Raw genomic sequence first — 12,031 nt, forward strand, 5'->3', positions numbered from 1 at the left:
CATTTATGCACTCGGACAGTCACTGTCCGCTTTGGTGAGCCAGCAGCCAAAACGGCTGGAGGAAGGCAGGGAGTGCAGAGCACGTCTCAGACGGGTTTATAATCAGGCAATGGTGGAGTTTTTTTTTTTCTTTTTCCACGCTGATGCGTTCCCTTCCCGGTGGAGTAATCGCACAACACACTTATGCCGATGACGCACGGGGTCAAAAGATTGTCTCAGACACCAGACAGTCCAAACCGCTGGCTTCGGTGCAAATTAGGTGGAGTCAAATTGGGTGCGAGAGGAGAGTGATATAATATGTTTTCCCATTAATTTTCATAAAAAGGAGCACGGCTTATTAAGCGCAATTATGCCAATGAATTACATTATGTTGCTTTACTTACTCCACTGGGGATTCGGCTACTTTTGTGCTTTTCCACCACACACACACACACACACACACACACACACACACACACAGTCGACAACAATTATTGCCTTAATGACATTTTCTACTTGGACTGTGTTGACAGGAATAAGCTAAAAGTAAGAACAACTCAAGAAAAAAAAGTCTCCGTTTTATGCTGAAAACTTTTTTTTGGATTGTGTTTGCACTTATAGTCTTCGAGTGCTAAAAAGGCATTCAAGGCGACTTTTTCCAACCTTGACGCGGGTGCCTGGAGGGCGCTAACTTTCTAATGTGTTCTAAGCACTATGCAGTCCCTCCAGGATATTTTGCAATGTCGTGGGTGGGCCAATTTACACAAATTTACCCAGTCCTCCCAAATTAATGCACGGCTTTGCAACCTTGTCCAATTTGTACAAAAAAACCCTTTATTGCTGGAATGGAACATTTTTTATTAGTATTTGTCAATTTCATTTTGTTAATAAAAAGTTCAGACATTTAGATAATTAAGTATATATACGTGTATATGTATATATGTGTGTGTGTTGGTATATCTATGTGCATATATAAATATATGTATGTATGTATGTAAATATACATATATATATGTATATATATATATCTACTATTATATATAATATATAGTAATTATATACATATATATATTATATTATTATATGTATATAATACATATATATATGTGTATGTATGTATGTATATATGTGTATTATTATATATAATATATAATTATATACATATATATATGATATTGTTATATTTATATATATATGTGTATATCCAAACTAGGAATGAAAACATGTAGAGTTATGTACTTAACAAAAAAAAAGGTGAAACAACTGAAAACATGTTTTGTATTCTAGTTTCTTCAAAATAGCCACCCTTTGTTCCCACTACTGCTTTGCACACCCTTGGCATTCTCTTGATGAGCTTCAAGCACACCTGTATGTATAAGAGCGTGTGTGTATATATATATATATATATATATATATATATATATATATATATATATATATATATATGTATGCATATGTATATATATGTATATATGTGTATATGTATATATATATATATATATATATATATATATATATATATATATATATATATATATATATATATATAAATATATATTGGTATGGTGTTCTTGGGATGCAACTCAGTATTCTTCTTCCTCCAAAGACGACGAGTTGATTTTATACCAAAAAGTTCTATTTTGGTTTCATCTGACCACATGACATTCTCCCAATCCTCTGCTGTATCATCCATGTATCCATTTTGGTATAAACTCAACTCGTTGTGATTGGAGGAAGAAGAATACTGAGTTGCATCCCAAGAACACCATACCTACTGTGAAGCATGGGGGTGGAAACATCATGCTTTGGGGCTGTTTTTCTGCTAAGGGGACAGGACGATTGATCCGTGTTAAGGAAAGAATGAATGGGGCCATGTATCGTGAGATTTTGAGCCAAAACCTCCTTCCATCAGTGAGAGCTTTGAATGGTTGACCAAATACTTATTTTCCAACATAATTTACAAATAAATTCCTGGATTTTTTTTTTCACATTCTGTCTCTCACAGTTGAAGTGTACCTATGATGAAAATTACAGACCTCTGTCATCATTTTAAGTGGGAGAACTTGCACAATCGGTGGCTGACTAAATAATAATAATAATAATAATAACTTGGATTTATATCGCGCTTTTCTAAACACTCAAAGTGCTCGCAGAGATGTGGGACTCAACATTCATTCACACCTGGTGGTGGTAAGCTACATCAGTAGCCACAGCTGCCCTGGGGTAGACTGACGGAATACATCCTTTTTTGCCCCACTGTGTGTATATATATATATATATATATATATATATATATATATATATATATATATATATATATATATATATATATACATATATATATTAGGGGTGTAACGGTACGTGTATTTGTATTGAATTGTTTCGGTACGGGGGTTTCGGTTCGGTACGAGGGTGTATCGAACGAGTTTGTAACCTAAAGTCTTAACAAGCTGCTCTGCAGCTGCCTCTGTCTGAGCAGTGAGCACCCAGCATTGTCCCGCCCACACAACATCTGATTGGTTACATACAAAGCCAATCAGCAGTGCGTATTCAGAGCGATGTAACAGCCAATCAGCAGTGCGCATTCAGAAAGCATAGAGTCAGTGCTCCGGCGTCGAGATGAGCACATATGTGTTTAGCAGGTGAGCAGCTGACCTTCGTACACTCCCCAAATTAAACTAAACACTTCCCAGTCACAACTATTACAAACATCACCATGAGCCCGTTGACCTTCTAGAAACTTAAACTGCAGCTCAGCTCTCTCATAGTTCTGGGTTGAGGTGAAGGCTAATTAGCTTTTAGCGTTAGGTTAGCTCATTTTGCTGTGTGTGTGTGTGTAATAAAAGTCAACTACAGGCTTCCCAAATGCTGTAATAAATTAAGCATGATGAGTTGACTTGAAACTGTTTAATGTTGCACTTTTTATACGTAGAAGAAAAGGTTTTGTCATTTTATTTCATCAAAGCAACAACTTGAGGCAGTTTAATGTAGATTAACGTGGGCAGAATTATTATAGTGTTCCCAATGTTAAAAGGATAAAGCCATTGTTTACAAATGTTGTAAATAAATAACCAAAACATTTATATTTTGTTGTTTTCTTACTGTACCGAAAATGAACCGAACCGTGACCTCTAAACCGAGGTATGTACTAAACCAAAATGTTTGTGTACCGTTACACCCCTAATATATGTATATATATGTATATGTAATAGTGTGATGTTGTTGCGCTATATTATGAACGAGACAGGGTGTTCTGTTTTATTTTGAAGTATTGGTTTTATTTTGAAGAACCGGATGTCCGATGCAGGAAGTGACTGCGTTTTTTCCGGATTTTTACTTCCTCTTCTATCGGACTTTTGCTGATGAGGTAATAGTTCTTCATTGCTCTGTGTTTCTTGTGTAAATATTATTTCTAAACTTTCAGAATACTTTAAAAGTTAAAACATTAATGTTGTAGGTATAAGTGATGTGTTGTTTTAAGTATTTTTTTATGCACAATTTTGTTAAGTAAGGATTAGGGCGTCGAATGTTTGAAATGTTTGGTCATAATTACACATGGTATTTACGCAGGTATCACTCCGCCAGAAAAGTAGAGACCTGTGTATGTGTTTCATGTTTCCAACAAAGGTATCTGGATTTGTGTATTATTATTATTTTTTTGTGATAAAACGTTTTTGTTATTGTAATTTAAACTATTATTTTTATAAGAATGAATGTTGTTTACTTTCTCTTCTATCGGACTTTTGCTGAAGAGGTATCACTCCGCCAGAAAAGTAGAGACCTGTGTATGTGTTTAATGTTTCCAACAAAGGTATGTGGATTTGTGTATTATTATTATTTTATTGTGATAAAACGTTTTTGTTATTGTAAATTAAATTATTATTGTAATATGAATGAATGTTGTTTACTTTCTCTTCTATCGGACTTTTGCTGATGAGGTATCACTCCGCCAGAAAAGTAGAGACCTGTGTATGTGTTTCATGTTTCCAACAAACGTGTCCAATAAATGATGAAACGGAATAAGACTCACTACATATATATATATATATATATATATATATATATATATATATATATATATATATATATATATATGTATACATGTTCTGCTGTCTGCTGGACATCGTTTTTCATTGCAACAAGTGAGAATACATTAATTGTTTTCCACAGCCTTAATTAGATTAATTGATTAACATGGACCCCGACTTAAACAAGTTGAAAAACTTATTGGGGTGTTACCATTTAGTGGTCAATTGTACGGAATATGTACTGTACTGTGCAATCTACTAATAAAAGTTTCAATCAATCAATCAAAGATTTTGACTTAAAGTGAGCAGGGTCTTGTTTGGAATGAGCCACCCATCGACATTTCATTAAAACCGTGTGTAGTTTTCCGTTTTGTCCAGGCTTCAATTTTTTTCAGTCGACTCCGTGGAAGTATATATTTGCAGCATGCGATGCTAAAAAGTCCCTGATCATTTGCCACCGTTAACTTCCAGGAGGGTGTGGGAACACTTGTCACCAGATAATGCAAGTGTATTATTACATTACCAGACTTGGCCACCAATTAGCCTTAAAACTACAACACTCATTATACAAGCAAAAATCATGACAATGCATCTTTATTAGAGGCTTTATAATTTAGTATTTGCCAGCAGAGCGCATAGAGCTCCCTCAGCACAATCGCGGCTAAATTGCTTCGCAGTAGCATTTGGACGGGGGTGGGGAGGGGAGGGAAACTGCAGCGCTGCATAATGTTTTATAAATGTCTTACATTTCTATCATGCAAGAAGTGCAAGCTCCTCCACAAACAAACACGACTGGACAATGGATCTTTGTGCAAGTTTGACTTTGACAAAAAAACTTTTTAGAACCCTCGGGCCGCGCGGGACCTCACACTTGCATATGCAAACTTCAGAGCAGATAAGGCTGGCGGTGGAGGAGAGTTAGTAAACACTCGGGCGGGGGTGTTCAGTCACTTTCGGTTTCTTGCTGACCGCCTGGAGTTTAATCTGCGCAAAAGCACATGGGTGCTGGCTAATGGCGTTTCTGTCAACCAGTGTTAACTTTGACAGCAAAATTAAATTTAGTTTGTCATAGTCTTTTGACTAAAATGTAATTTAGTTTTAGTCATAATTTAGTTATTTAGATTGTTTTAGTTTTAGTCTAGTTTTAGTTGACGAAATATCATAAGATTATAGTCGACGAATACTACAGTAGATTTAGTCGACTAAACTTTCCCTTCAATTTCTGAAAGTCAAAGCAAAACAGCGGATAAATCACCGATACAAGTCGTATTTTGATGAAAATCATGTCTCAAATTTAGTATTTCACGAGTAAGCCGTGTAATTTTCCTGAAGGAACTCTCCTGAAGGAATCAATAAAGTACTATCTTATCTATCTAATAAACGGGATAACGTCGTGTGAGTTGTATGTTGTGGAAAATGCTTACCTGTGTGTGGATTTCGGGGTGATTCGACTGTAAATGTCACTTCAAGTTTGTTGTGTTTTTCCCCGTAATCCTCGCGCTGCATTTCTTACACTGCGTCTTGTTATCTTTGACGTCAAATATAAAATTTCCCCATATGTCCTCTCTCCTCTTCCTCCCTTGGCGTTGACATGTTGTCTTCTGCAGTCAGTCTCAAACGCAAACTAGGTTTATGTAACTTCCTTACCACGTCGCTCTGATTGGTTCTCTTCCCAACTCCTCCCGCCTCTTCCTAACGAAATGAGTTCCGATTGGATCTCGTCTCTGGCAGACATTTTCGTCTCGTTTTTATTCGTTGACGAATATGTCAATACACCTCGTCATCGTCTTAGTCCACGTAAATTATTTTTTATTTAGTTATTGTCTCGTTTTAATCGGAAAAAAAAGGTCGTTGACGATAACTATGACGAAAATTTTTCGTCAACAAAATTAACACTGCTGTCAACGCGGGGACCGACTATGAGAAGGACAGAAATGATGCACGATAGGCTCTGGTAATGGCTTACTTGGCTTTTGCACGAGCAAAGGTGTCATTTCCACTCAATTTCCGCCGCGCCCCCCGCTGACCATGTCAAGCCTGATCCCTACCATCCATTCAGAGCGCTCGCCTGCCGGTCTGTCACCATGTCTGGCGGTTATTCAATATATTTCCAGAGTAGTTTTTCCAGCCCACGGACAGCGTCGGTGAGGAAATCTGCAGTCTGAGAAATGTCCAATAACAGCCATGAACACGTGCTGGGGGTGTGCCGAGATCAGCAGAAAAACAAGTGGAGGACTGAGTCGAAAATCTCCGATATAAGCAGTCCTCCGGCACGTTTTCTTCTGCAAAGCTGGACAGCTCACGTCTAAATGTCCTCCGATAAGCACACAAAGTTGGTCTTTTATTGTATTTTAGTCAGGTCGTTGACAAAAGGTCAACGTGGTCGGCTGCAGGACGGGGCTTTGCAACTCTATAATGAAGAACATCGAAGGTCTTAATCAATCAAACATCAATCAAAGTTTATTTACATAGCCCTAAATCATGAGTGTCTCAAAGGGCTGCACAAGCCACAACAACATCCTCGGCTGAAATTCCACATCAGGGCAAGGAAAAACTCAACCCATTGGGATACAATGAGCAACCTTGGAGGAGACCGCAGATGTGGATGAAGCGCTGGCTGTCCAAAGTTGGGACCCGGGTTGTGCCGCTCGCCTGTGCATCGGTTGGGGACATCTCTGTGCTGCTGACCTATCTCCGCTCGGGATGGTCTCCTGCTGGCCCCACTATGGACTGGACTCTCACACTATTATGTTAGATCCACTATGGACTGGACTCTCACACTATTATGTTAGATCCATTATGGACTGGATTCTCACTAGTATTTTAGATCCACTATGGACTGGACTCTCACACTATTATGTTAGATCCACTATGGACTGGACTCTCACACTATTATGTTAGATCCACTATGGACTGGACTCTCACATTATTATGTTAGATCCATTATGGACTGGATTTTCACTAGTATGTTAGATCCACTATGGATTGGACTCTCACACTATTATGTTGGATCCATTATGGACTGGATTCTCACTAGTATGTTGGATCCACTATGGATTTGACTCTCACACTATTACGTTAGATCCATTATGGACTGGATTCCACTATGGATTGGACTCTCACACTATGATGTTGGATCCGTTATGGACTGGATTCTCACTAGTATGTTAGATCCACTATGGACTGGACTCTCACACTATTATGTTAGATCCATTATGGACTGGATTCCCACTAGTATGTTAGATCCACTATGGATTGGACTCTCACACTATTATTTAAGATCCATTATGGACTGGATTCTCACTAGTATGTTAGATCCACTATGGATTGGACTCTCACACTATTATGTTAGATCCATTATGGACTGGATTCTCACTAGTATGTCAGATCCACTATGGATTGGACTCTCACACTATTATGTTAGATCCATTATGGACTGGATTCTCACTAGTATGTTAGATCTACTATGGACTGAACTCTCACACTATTATGTTAGATCCATTATGGACTGGATTCTCACTAGTATGTTAGATCCACTAAGGACTGGACTCACAATATTATGCTAGATCCACTATGGACTGGACTCTCACACTATTATGTTAGATCCACTATGGACTGGACTCTCACACTATTATGTTAGAACCACTATGGACTGGACTCTCACTATTATGTTAGATCCACTATGGACTGGACTCTCACTAGTATTTTAGATCTACTATGGACTGGACTCTCACACTATTATGCTAGGTCCACTATGGACTGGACTCTCACACTATTATGTTAGATCCACTATGGACTGGACTCTCACAATATTATGCGAGGTCCACTCGACATACATTGCACTGGTCGCTCTAGGGGGGGAGTCCCCACTTCTGCCGTCCTGTCCAAGGTTTCTCATTGTCCCATTGGGTTGAGTTTTTCATTGCCCTGATGTGGGATCTGAACCGAGGATGTCGTTGTGGCTTGTGCAGCCCTTTGAGACACTCATGATTTAGGGCTATATAAATAAACTTTGATTGGTTGATTGATCAACTGATGCCCAGATGAGTGGTCCACCCCGGGTCCAGACTTTGAACAGCTAGCGCGTCATCTTAGGGGTCGGATATCAACATTTTAATGTTACTTTAGAAAGTGTCTCCGCAGATTGTCCGTTCAAGTCCGTTGTGTCCTGAGCAAGACACTTCACCCTTGCTCCTGATGGGTGCTGGTTGGCGCCTTGCATGGCAGCTCCCTCCATCAGTGTGTGAATGTGTGTGTGAATGGGTAAATGTGGAAGTAGTGTCAAAGCGCTTTGAGTACCTTGAAGGTAGAAAAGCGCTATACAAGTACAACCCATTTATTGTATTCCTTTGAGACCAAATGTATTTATTGACAAAGCAAAACCATCAGCTTTCACACTGCACTATCACTACATTTATTATTTGGCCCTTCTTGTTTCCAGCGTGTGCAGCTGGACAGATAGTTAACAAGTTTAGTTGATGGTTGATGTTTCTTATTTTGAATTATTTTTCTTCCTCAATTTTGTTTCTTCATATGTCTTCTTTTATTTACGGTTTGTAAAATATTACAAAAGTGTAATGTCCATTGTGTATTTGACATAAATAATGTCCATTGTGTATATTTCCTTAATAAAATAGAAGGTAACTATATATATATATATATATATATATATATTGATATACATATATACGTTAGGCAAGGGAAAAATAAAATAATATACATATGTGTATATATATATATATATATATATATATATATATATATATATATATATATATATATATATATATATATATATATATATATATACAGCCAGACCTTCCTAACCCCCAAGTCAAAAAGCTTGGGGACCCCTGGTTTCATCAAACTTTTTTTTTAATATTCCACACTACTACTTGTGCAAATGTTGTATCGGATTAATGTCGGTTTTGGCCAATAATGAAATCTCTAATATCAGTATTGTATCGGACGTTTCGGTACACCCCTGGCTTCTTTGTTACAAGATAATCTAGATGTTTTGGTAACCCTTAGAAAATAGATTTGGTACTATGTTATTGCCTCGCTATAAGGCGGTAAGTTGGTTTTGTTTGGGTCTTCGTGCTTGTCATTTTCACTTCCAAAGTACAGTTTATTGCCCCAAGGTCTTCGAGTTCTGGGTAAAAATGCGGCAGACAGGTTTGGACAGTCCCCGGTCGGAACACAGTTTGCACTGGCGCGTAAATGGAGGCAAAGCAGCAGAACTCATGAGATGAGGAGGAGGAAGGGCTGCTGTTCTACTTTATTTATCTCCCTAAAAAAAAAAAAAGAAAACCTCTGGCACTCTGTCGAGGGAAGTGCATTTCCAGGGTCACACTCTGTCACACTTCATGGAGCATCTTCACTCACAAGCGGCGTTTTCCAGCCCCGCTCATACTTTGTCAGTATTATGGAAGCTTGTGCACGCGGGGATGCCCCATCCCAATGCATAAAAACAAGCATATACCAAGTTCAAAGATGGCAGTCCATTTATTTTCATTAAAAAAATAAAAAAAATACTCTCCAAGCTGGTGTGCATGCCCCGTAGGCGGTGTGGAAACGGTTCATATCGACTACCTGCTCGGTCAAGGCGGCGCACACATGAATGCCAAAGAAGAGGAAAAGAATGGAATTTTTAATCATATAAACAAACAGCTCAGGGTGCTGTTCAACAATTTATAGCCACGCTTACGCATGGATCTAGGGAGAGCTTTTTGGACCGTTCTACTCTACTGAAGCTGCAGTGTCAGAACTTTTAAGTGCTATGTACTCAACGCCTAAATGTCCTCCAATAAGCACACAAAGTTGGTATTTTATTGTATTTTAGTCAAGTCAATGACAAAAGGTCAACGTGGTTGTCATGCCTATGAATAAGGTTCATGTTTGATCATGTTTTGTTTTTTGGACTTTTGTTTCCCGTTTTGCACTTCCTGGTTTTGTTTGTTTCCACAGTTACTCATTAGTTTCCACCTGGTCTCCAAGTCACGCCCCTGCCCTCGGCTCTCACACCTGTTTCCAGTTATCACAGCTAGTATTTAAGCCATTTGTTTTCTGTTTCTCGGCCTGGGAACTTTACCTACCTACCGGACTTTGTATCGAACCCTCATGACCACGCACCTACCTTTCCTTGCCGACCTTCATGCCTTGCCACGCTGATGATTGTTTTGACCACGCCACATAAGATTTTGTTTGTATTTATGCCTCTGTGCAAGTTTTTGTTTTTTTTGTACCTTAGATAGTATCCTTTGTTTGTTTGTATATAATCATGCCATTGTGCTGTTTTGTTTGGAGTTTAGTCTAGTTTAGTATTTAGTGCGCATCCTTTGTTTTGTTTGTTTGGTGAATTATAGTGTTAAATAAATTAATAATGTACTTCCACTCACGCCTGGCTCGTTTCAAATTCCCTCTGCGTTGAAGAAGCAATACAAATCCAAGTCAAAGTCCTGACAGTGGTAGGCTGTAAGACGGGGCTTTTTCAACTATATAATGAAGAGGGCCGCAGTTTCAAGACCCAAAAGCAGGGATGTCCAAAGTGCGGTCCGGGGGCCAATTGCGGATCGCAGGGAATTTTTTAACGGCACATTCTAAAAATACAAAACATAAACAGTGGTATAAAAGAGCAAACAAGTGAAATTTATAACAAGAACATGTTGCAATTTTGAGTCTAATTACACAATGCTGCCATGCAGGCTGTTTCTTTAAAAAAATAATGAATCAAAATCAATGTCATTATGAATTATTGACCTATTCAAGGCTCCAATTAAGTCACATAAAATATTCCACTTTGAGATATATTTTGTGTAAAATGTTACATATTTTGTGTTTGCCACACGTTTTTGTTTTAAAACGAACAAACAAAAAACAAACAACAATAAAACTTATAGTTGACGGATAGATTTATAGTTGATTTTGAGATTATTATCTCTGCGCTGCTGATCCGCCTCCGCTTGGGATGGTTTCCTGCTGGCTCCGCTGTGAACGGGACTCTCGCTGCTGTGTTGGATCCGCTTTGGACTGGACTCTCGCGACTGTGTTGGATCCAATATGGATTGAACTTTCACAGTATCATGTTAGACCCGCTCGACATCCATTGCTTTCCTCCTCTCTAAGGTTCTCATAGTCATTATTGTCACCGACGTCCCACTGGGTCATTATTGTCACCGATGTCCCTCTGGGTGTGAGTTTTCCTTGCCCTTATGTGGGCCTACCGAGGATGTCGTGGTGGTTTGTGCAGCCCTTTGAGACACTAGTGATTTAGGGCTATATAAGTAAACATTGATTGATTGATTGATCGAAAAGTAAACAAAATAATCTAATTTCAGTAGGCCTTTAACACTATTAAACCTGAGGTATAGCTTTATCGACCTCTGCTGGTCAAATTGCTTACTTCCTTCTTGAATCGTAATTATTTTTCTTACCAAGACAATTTGTAAGCTTCCAACAATGTGGGGACCGTTAAGAGAAGGTCCTCTTATGTCCCAGCACAAAAACAAATTCCATAGTCCATGCTTGGATACATGGTACATGTACCATGTTGTAAACATATTTCTCTGCCTTTGTTGCTTTCCGTGACAGGACATCTTAAGACGAGAGAAATGTGACCTTTAGCTGGCGACGCGAGACAAGTCAGACACACATTACCTAAACGCCACATGCAGCACGAGGGACCTCTTCAGGTGGCACGTGATAGCAACAGCGGCATGCAACACAGAGCTTAACACGGAAAGACATCCCACTCATTCACTGTCTCCCTTTGTCAGTCAGACTGCCTCCAGCTCACTGCTTGTGTGTTAGTTTTGTGGGGAAACACTGCCAGACACTAATGTTGTGATGGCACAAGGACAATAAAAAGTGTGCATTTACTGTTTGCATGCATGGAGGATGCGGGGGTCAGAGTCCGTTGCCCTATTAAATACCAAAGGTTGTATCTTGTTGAGGAAAGAAATCAATCAAGCTCTGTCCGTGTGAGGACATACTAAGAGTTTTCTTGCTGCTCCCAAGATTAATAA

Source organism: Nerophis ophidion, linkage group LG13, assembly GCF_033978795.1.
Source record: "Nerophis ophidion isolate RoL-2023_Sa linkage group LG13, RoL_Noph_v1.0, whole genome shotgun sequence".
NCBI classification, from domain to species: Eukaryota; Metazoa; Chordata; class Actinopteri; order Syngnathiformes; family Syngnathidae; genus Nerophis; species Nerophis ophidion.